Source organism: Ursus arctos, unplaced genomic scaffold, assembly GCF_023065955.2.
Source record: "Ursus arctos isolate Adak ecotype North America unplaced genomic scaffold, UrsArc2.0 scaffold_15, whole genome shotgun sequence".
In the NCBI taxonomy this organism is placed as follows: Eukaryota; Metazoa; Chordata; class Mammalia; order Carnivora; family Ursidae; genus Ursus; species Ursus arctos.
Genome location: NW_026622819.1, coordinates 39,686,487 through 39,696,801, shown reverse-complemented (window position 1 = coordinate 39,696,801; position 10,315 = coordinate 39,686,487).

Sequence of the window (10,315 nt, the reverse complement as noted above, 5' to 3'; positions counted from 1 at the left end):
AGAAGTTCTGGTCATATTTTACATCATGTTTCTCATTCTTTAATAGCTGAACAGAGCCTTTCCCCTTAGACTAGGCATATCCTTTCCTGTGCATCAAGGCTGTACCTCTTCCTGTTGTCTCCCTGACCCCCTCTAAAGCTGGGTGTCAGTCAGCCAACTCTACTTATTTACTCACCGCTTGGCTCTTACAAACAAAAAAGTCTGCAACCCCTAGTGGTCAAATATATGGGAGCAATAAATGTTTGATAATGATGTGCTAATGATGATGTAGAAATATGAGTCAAATTTCCATTTCTTCTACTCTTTTCTCTGGCAACTTTTCTTCATTTACTTTTCTATCAATTAGTGTTGATGCCTCCAAATATAATTATGGATATGTCTTTTTCTTTTTTTAGTTACATCATTTTGCTTTATGTATTCTCCAATTCTATTATTAAGTGCATACATATTTGTGATTGTGTGACTCCTGAAGAAGACCTGAAACATACCAGAGGAACTGAAGGACACGATCAACCAGCTTGTGGTTGATGACCTGAAAGACACTATCTGCCAACCTGACTTAAGTAACATGTATAGAACCTGATGGCAAAATAAAACAATAGCAAAATAAGCATTCTTTTCAGAATACATGGGAACATTCGCCAAGGTAATTCATATTCTGTGCCACAAAACTAATCTCTATGAATTTATAAGAACTTAAATAATACAAAACATGTTTTTTGATGATAATAGGATTAAACCAGAAGTGAATAAAAGAAAGAGCAAAAAGATCTAAATAATTAGAAATTAAAAAATACAATTCTAAATAACCCATGGATCAAAGAAGGAATCATGAAGGAAATTCTAATGTATCTTAAGTTAAACAAATGGAAGCACAACATATAAAAAAAAATGTGATGTAGTTAAAGAAGTGCTCAGAGGAAAATGTATAGAATTAGTTACTTATGAAGAAGGAAAGTGTCACGACAATGATCTTAGCTACTACCTAAAGAAATTATAAAAGGAAAGCAGGTTAAACACAAAGGAAGCCAAAGGAAGGAAATAGAGAGCAGAAATCAATGAAGTAGAAAACAGAAAAACAATAGAGAAAAGTCAATGGAACCATCATTCATAAATTTCTAGTCAGTCTCATCAAAGAAAAAGAAGAGAGAAGATACCAATTATCAATATGAGAAATGAAAGAAAAGACTTTATTATAGAGCCTACAGAAATTAAAAGGTTAGTGATGGAATATTACGAACAACTTTATGTTAATAAACTTGAGAACTTACATGAAGTGGAAAAATTGCCTGAAAGACCGAAATTTCCAAAGATCACTCAAGAGAAAATAAATAGGGGTGCATGAGTGGTACAGTCAGTTAAGTGGCCGACTCTTCAGCTCAGGTCATGGTCTCAGGGTTCTGGGATCCAGCCTTGCATCAGACTCTGTGTTCAGCGGGGAGTCTGCTTGAGGATTCTGTCTCTCTCTCTGCCCCTCCCCTACTTGCATGCACACACAATGCTCTCTTTTTCCTCTTTTAAATAAATAAATACATAGATAAATAAATAAATAAATAAATAAATAAATAAATCTGTCCTAAAAAAAGAAGAAATATAGGCTGAGTAGTGCTATATGTATTAAAAAAACCTAAATCTGTAGCTACAAACTTTCCAAAAAAGAAAACTCTTAGCCCATGTAAGTTTGGTGGTGATTTTGCCAACACCAAAGGAAGAAATAATACCAGTTCTAGAGGAATTTTTCCAAAAAATGGAAAAGAGGGTAGAACATTTTCCAATTTATTTTATGAGGCCAATATTAACCTGATACCAAAATCAGACAAACATTACATGAAAAGAAATCTAAAGCCCAAATATACCTCATGGGCAGAGATGCAAAATCCTTGGCAACATGTTAGCAAATCAAATCCAGCAATATATTAAAAGGCTAACACATAATGAACAAGTGGGGGATGCAAGGTTGGTTCAACATCTGAAAATCAATCAATGTAATTTACCATATCAGCAGATAAGAAAAGAAAAATAATTATTTCAATGATGCAGATAATGTATTTTAACAAAATTCAACATCCATTCTAATAAAATCTCTAAAGAAACAAGAAGCTATGAAACTGAGAATTTTGTTCACAACGTCCCTTTGCCTAAAAATCCTATACCATTTCTATTGTTCGGGTCCCCTATAACTCTCGTACTCTGCCAGCTTCCTACACCAGCATTCACTCATTCATTCAATATCTCTCAGTATCTACCGTGTGGAAGGCACACAGTTGTAGGTGCTGGGGGACACAGCTGTGAGCAAAATAATAAAAATTCTCTGCATTCATGGAGCTTACATTCTAGCTGGTGGCTCCTTGTACACTCTGCCAGTGGCCTTTCATTCCCTCACACTAGTCATTTCCCTCCTGGTACAGGACCTCTGAGGGACATGCTGATGGTCCCTCTGGAATTCTTTTCCCTTCCTCCCCCCCCTTTTTAAAAAAAGATTTAAAATCTTTTAAAGAGATTTTATGTATTTATTTTGAGAGAGAGAGTGTGTGCACGAGTGAGGGGGATAGACAGAGGGACAGAGAGAAGCAGGCTAGCAGGCTCTCTGCTGAGCAGGGAGCACAGTGGACGTGGGGCTCGATCCCAGGACCCCAGGATCATGACCTGAGCTAAAGGCAGATGCTTAACCGACTGAGCCACCCAGATGCCCCTTCCTCCCATGTTTGTCTATGTAACTCTTACTTATTTTCCAGATGTTAGCTGGAGCCACTTTTGTAGGTAAGTCTTCCTTGATTTCCCTGCCTAGATGCCTCCTCTTTTATATGCTCTTATTGTGCTTACCTTCCTCCTCGATATAGCCCTTTTTGTATAATTATTTATGTGACACTTTGATTGACTTCTGAATCTCCAATGGATAATGGGCTCTCTGAAGGCAGGGGCTCTGTTAGCGCCCAGTACGGAGTAGATGCTCATTCAGTATTGTTTAAAAGAGTGGATTCGTGCCTTCCCCCAAAACTTTATTAAATTTTGGCCTGGAATGGAATAAGAATTGGACTCAGAACCTGCTCAGAAAATAGCATCCAGGATGTGGAGAAAAGGGAATCCTCGTGCATGGTTGGTGGGAATGTAAATTGGTGCAGCCACTGTGGGAAACTGTGGAGGTGCCTCAAAATATTAAAACTAGAAACTGGTCTAGAAATTCCACTGCTGGGTATTTACCCCAAGAAAATGAAAACAAAACACTAATTTAAAAAGATACGCACCCCTATGTGTATGGCAGCATTATTTATAGCAGCCAAGATATGGGAGCAGCCTGTGTCCACTGTAGATAAATGGATAAAGAAGTGGCGTATATATGCATGTATATGTATATGTGATATGTACGTATGTATGTGTATATATATACACACACACACAATGGAATATTATTCAGCATAAAAAGAATGAAATCTTGTCGTTCCTGATGGATGAACTTAGAGAGTATCATGCTAAGGAAATAAGTCAGACAGAGAAAGACAAATGCCATATGATTTCATTGATATGTGGAATCTAAAAAATAAAACAAATGGACACATACATACACACACACAATAGAAACAGTCTTATAAACACAGAGCACAAACTGGTGGTTATGAGAGGGGGGCGTGGGGGATGGGCAAAATAGATGAAGTGGATTAAGAGGTATAAACTTACAGTTGCAAAATAAAGAAGTCACAGGGATGAAAAGTACAGCATAGGAAACATAGTCAATAATATTGTGATAACCTTGTATGGTGACGGATGGTAACCACACTTACCCTGGTGAGCACTGCATAATGTATAAAATTGTTGAATCCCTACGTTGTATACCTGAAACAAACATAACATTGTATGTCAACTACACATCAGTTGAAAAAAAAAAAAAGAAAACAGCATCCAAAGAAGCATTAAGTGATTTATTAGTGGTCTTTAAATTAGTCATCAACCTGTGTAACCTTATTTGGATTCAGCCTATAGTTTTTCCACTTCCTTTGTGAGATCTCACGGGAGGCTTTTGAAGTTCAGCTCACAACATCAGCTGTATTCCTCTGCTCTGCTGACTTATCCACAAGGCAAATGAGGTTTGATTTGTGGAACTAGATTTTGTGCATACTCGTAGCCTTCCCAGACTTGGTCTCCATCCTCTCATCCCTAAGGTGCTGGGCTCCATCAGGCGAATTCCCACACTCCTTCTGACCAAAGCTTTAGGACCAGGGGCTGGGGCTCTGCACACTCAGCAGCGAGGACTTGGCTCACGGTGCTGCTGGGGCCCAGGTGAGATGCTGCGTCCACAGCTCCAGCTTCAGCCCCAGAGCCGAGGGAGGGGTTGGCAGAGGGAGGCTGGGTGGAGTTGGCTTTCTCATTGGCAGGCAAGTCAGTGTGGGCCAAGTCAGTCCGGGGAAAACAAGAACAGCAGCCTTGGTTCCTGGGATGCTCTCTGCCCTCCTCCCCCACCCAGGCCTCCCCGACAGGAACCTAACTGTGTATCTCAGTCCTAGAATGTGAGGAACGTGCCACAGCCTGATAGGCCTGCAGCAATCTGCAGACAGGCAGGGAGGAGCGCGCTCCCCAGGCAGAGGCCTGACAGTGAAAGGACTCTGGGTCCTGAGGGCTGGGCTGCCCCTCCCCTCCTCCCTGGGCCTCCTGCTGCAGCGGATCTCAAAGGCTTCCTTGTGCATTGAGCCAGCTTTCGGTCCCTCCCATGTCTGCTAGGAGGTTGGAGAAGGGACACTGTTAGAAAGGTGCCCCCACCAGCCTGTTCAGGCTCATGTCCCTTGGTAGCTCAGCCCTGGAAGGATGGTGCAGACATGGGCAGGTGTTTCTTCGTCCCAGGAAGCCGACTGTCCTCTGTCTGTTGGCTTTCACTTTTTTTTTTTTCTCAAAGAAACAGCTGTTTAGTTTCATTGATATTCTCTGTTTCCCCAGCTGTATTGAGATATAAGTGACACATGGCACTGTCGAAGATCAAGGCACACACATAATGGTTTGTCTGATGGTCAAATCACAATAAATTTAAATTAAATGTCTCTGTGTTTGCGCAGTGTCTATTTATTCCTGCTCTTCCTTATCTTTACTATTGTCTTTCCTCCTTCGCCTTGCTTGTTTCGTTTGCTCTGCTTAGACAACTGATGGGAGACTGTCTTCTTTCCACGCATAAGCACGTAATGTGCTGAAGTTCCCTTTAAGCACTGCTTTTGCTGCATCCCCCAAATTTTGATAGGTTGACTTCACTGCAAACTATTTTTTAATTTCCCCTGTGATTTCTCCCTCATCCCTTGAGTTATTTAGGAGTGTTTTGTTTAATTTGCACATATCTGGGGATTTTCCAGATAGTTCTCTTTTATTGATTTCTAATTCAATTCCTTTGTGTTCAGAGAACATTCTTGGATGATTTCAATGTTTTGAATTTCTTGAGATTTGTTTTTGTCTCGGAATATGTTCTTCTTGGTGAATGTTCCATATGCGCTTGAAAAGACTGTCTATTCTGATGTTTTTTTGGTGCGTTGTTATATAAGTGTTAATTGGGTCAAGTTGATTGAAAGTGTTCAAGTCTTCTGTATCCTTACTGATTTTTTGGTGATGGTTGGTTATTTTTTGTTTTTTGGTTTTTTTGGTCTACATGTTCTATTAATTACTGAGAGAGAAATGTTGCAACATCCCACTTAAATAGATTTTATTAACTCTTTCAGTTTTGCTACTTATTGCTTCATGCACTTTAAGCTGTATTGTTAGGTACATACACTTTAAAAAAAAAAGATTTTATTTTTAAGTAATCTCTACACCCAACATGGGGCTCAAACTCACAACCCAGAGATCAAGAGTCACATGCTTTACTGACCGAGCCAGCCGCGTGTCCCAGTACATGTACTTTTTCTTTTTTTTTTTTAAAGCCCGCCTCATGCCCAGCATAGAACCCAGTGCAGGGCCTGAACTCACACCCCTGAGACCAAGGCCTGAGCTAAGATCAAGAGTCAGATGCTTAATCAACTGAGCCACCTAACCGCCCCAACTTTTAAGATTGTTATATCTTTTTAATAAATTAGCCCATGTTTCTTGTTTTGAAATTCACTTTAATTGATTTAAGGCATTTGCTTTGATTGGTGTTTGAATGGCATTTCTATTTTTATCCTTTTACATTTAACCTAGTTGTGTCTCTATATTTATATTTATATATTTGGTTCCCTTTATCTAATCTGGCAATCTCTGAATTTTAAACGGAGAGTTTAGGCCATTTTCATTTAATGTAATTATTATTTGGTTGGCTCTAAGGTTGCCATCTTCTTGTTGTTGTTGTTATTATTATTTAGAGAGAGAGAGCACATGTACATGTGCACAAGAGCATGGGGGGAGGGGCAGAGGGAAAGAGAGACTCTTAAGCAGGCTCCACACTCAGTGCAGAGCCCAATGTGAAGTTTGATCTCAAGACCCTGAGATCATGACCTGAGCCGAAATCAAGAGTTGATGCTTACCTGACTGAGCCACCCAGGTGCCCCAATTATTATTATTATTTTTTTTGTTCCATTTGTTCCTTGCTCCTTTTTCCTCTCTTCCTGCCTTCTTTCAGTTTGACTATTTTTAAATGATTATGTATAATATTAAGTATGCTTTAAAAAATTTCAAGGCATACCTTAACAAATTTAAAAGAATAGAATCATACAATTTCTGCTATCACACTACCATGGAATCAAGCTAGAAGTCAATAATAGGAAGATAACTGGAAAATCCCAAAATATGTGGAGATTAAAGAACACATTTTAGATAACACATGTATTCTAGAAGAAATCTCAAGAGAAATTTAAAAAATATTTTGAACTCAATGAATTGAAATCATAACTTATCAAAGTTTGTGGGATGCAGTGAAAGCACTGCTTAGAGGGAAATTTATAACATTGAATGTATCAAAAAAAAGGAAAGTTCTAAAATTGATAATCTAAGTTTCTACCTTAGGAAACTAGAAAAAGAAGAGCAAATGAAATCCAAATTAAGTAGTAGAAAAGAAATAATAATAATTAAAGCAGAGACCAATTAAACTGAAAACAGGAAATCAATAGAGAAAAATCAATGAAACCAAAAACTGGTCTTTGAAAAGATCACTAAAACAGATAAAAAATAAAACAGATGAAAAAAGGAGGGAGGAGGATGCAAATTGCTAATATCAGAAATGAAAAGGGGAAATTATTACAGATCCCATGGAAATTAAAGAATAGTAAAGGAATACTATGAACATCTCTATGTCCACAAATCTGATAATGTAGACAAAATGGACTAATTCCTTGAAATGAACAATCTGTCCAAAGTCACACAAGAAGAAATAGATGATCTGAATAGGCCCGTATCTATTAAAGAAATTGAACCAATAATTTAAAACCTTCCAAAACAGAAAGAACCAGACTCAGATGGGTTCATGGGTGAATTCTACCAGATGTTTAAGTTAGAAATTATACCAAAGCTCTAAAATCTCTTTTAGGGGATAGAAGTAGAGGAAATACTTCCTAATTCATCCGACGAGGCCAGCATTATCTTAATACCCAAACCAGACAAAAACATTACAAGAATAGAAAACTGCACACCAATATCTTCCATGAGCGTAGATGCAAAAATTCTCAACAAAATGTTAGCAAATTGAATCCAGAAAAGTATAAAAAGACTTTTATATAGCATGGCTAACTGGGATTTATCCCAGATACGCAGGCAGTTTTAACATTCAAAATCAATTAATGTAATGCATCCCATAGAAAAATCACTGATCATGTGAATAGATGCAGAAAAAGCATTTAATAAAATCTAACACTCATTCATCATAAAAACTAGTAAGCTAGGAATAGAGAGGAACTGTCTCAACTTGATAAAAACTATCTACAAAAACCCTACAGCTAGCATCATGCTTAATTGTGAGACGCTCACGACTTTCCCTCTAAGATCAGGTACAAGGCAAGCAAGTCCCTACTCACGACTCTGTTTCAACATTGTACAGGAAGTCCTTGCTAATGAGTAAGGCAAGAAAAGGAAACCAAGGATATACAGGTTGGGAAGGAAGACTTAAAACTGTCATTGTTCAGAGATGACATGATCATCTATACATAATAAGTAATTATAGCAAGGTTGCAAGATACAAGGTTAACATATAAAAGTCAATTGCTTTTCTAAATACTAACAGTAAGCAAGTGGAATTTGAAATTAAAAACACAATACCATTACATTAGCACCCACCAACAGGAAATACTTGAGTATAAATTTAATATGTACAAGCTCTATATGAGGAAATCTACAAAACTTTGATAAATGAAATCAAAGAACTACATAAATGGAGATATATTCCATGTTCATGAATAGGAAGACTCAATATCGTTAAGCTGTTCTATTCTTCCTAGCTTGATGTATAGATTCCATGCAATCTCAACCAAAATCCCAGCAAGTTATTTTATAGATATTGACAAACTGATTCAAAGGGGCAAAGGCCAAAGGATGGAGCAAAGGTAGTCTTCTCAACAAATGGTGCTGGAATAACTGGACATCTAGACCTGTGTCTGGTCTAGACACAGACCTTACACCCTTCCCAATAATTAATCAAAATAGATCACAGACCTAAATGTAAAATATGAAACTATAAAACTCCTAGAAGATAACATAGGAGAAAACCTAGATGACCTTGGGTATAGTAGTGCCTTTTTAGATACAACACCAAAGACATGATCCATGGAAGAAATAATTGATAAACTGGACTTCATTAAAATTAAAAACAAAATAAAACAACTGTTTCTGGGAAAGACAATGTCAAGAGAATGAGAAGACAAGCCACAGACTGGGAGAAAACATTTGCAAAGAACACATCTGATAAAGGACTGGTGTCCAATATGCAAAGAACTTTTAAAATTCAACAGTAAGAAAACAGTCCAATTAAAGAACAGGCCAGAGACCTTAACAGACACCTCACTGAAGAAGACATGCAGAAGGAAATAAGCATATGAAAAGATGTTCCTCATCATTTGTCATTAGGGAAATGCGAACTAATACCACTACATACCTGTTAGAATGAACGAAATCTAGAACACTAACCACCAAATGCTGGTGAGGATGAGGAGCAACAGGAATTCTCATTCATTGTTAGTGGAAATGCAAATGGTACAGACACTTTGGAATACAGTTTGGTGGTTTCTTATAAAACTAAATATACTCTTATCATAAGATCCAGTGATGGCACTTCTTCGTGTTTACTCTAAGAAGTTGAAAATTTATGTTCACATAAAAAATTATAGACATGGATGTTTAGAACAGGTTTATTCATAATTACCAAAAGTTGGAAACAACCAAGATGTCATTCAGTAGGTAAAAGGATAAACCGTGGCACATCTGGACAACAGAATATTATTCAAGGCTGAAAAGAAACAAGTTATCAAGCCGTAGGAAAACATGGCAGAAACTTAAATGCATAGGACTAAGTGAAAGAAGCCACTCTGAAAAAGCTATGTACTGTATGATTCTGGCTATACGACACTCTGGAAAAGGCAAACTATGGAGACAGTGAAAAGATCTGTGGTTATGGGGGTTGTGATGAATAAGCAGAGCACAGAGGATTTTTAAAGTAGTGAAAATATTCTGTATGATATTATAATGATGGCTCTATGTCATTATGCATTGCCCAAAGCCATAGCATATCCAACACCAAGAATGAATCCTAAAAGGATAGTCTTAGGGTGATTATGCTATGTCAATGTGGGTTCATCCTTGGTAAATATTCTACCATTCTGGTGAGTCATGTTAATGGGGGAGGCCGTGCATATGGGGGTGGGTAGTGGGTATATAGGAAATCTCTGTATCATCTTCTCAATTTTGTTGTAAACCTAAAACTGTTCCAAAAAAGTTTAAAAAATTCAACAGAGCCTCAGGGATATGGGAGACAATATCAAAAGGTCTAATATTATAGACTCCCCACATAATTGGACTCCTCAAATAAGAGGGGAGATAGAATGGGACAGACATCTTCTCAAAGGTACAAATTCAAGAAGCTCCCTAAGATATATTAGAAGAAAACTATATCTAGTCACATCATAGTCAAAGTGTTGAAAACCAAAGGTAAAGAGAAAATATTGAAAGAGCTAGGGGAAAAGATCCATGACATACGGTGGAATATGACAGACTTTCTATTTTGACCAAACTTGAATCAAGTTCCTCTGTCTTCTTTCTGACTAGGTCCTAACCTTAGGCTCTGTCCTTGGTCCACCTAGTCTGGGGTTAGGAAGAATTCTGCTGATTCAGTTTAGCAAAATTTCCTTACTTAGTTTCTGATCACCCATGATGTCTGATCAAATTCATC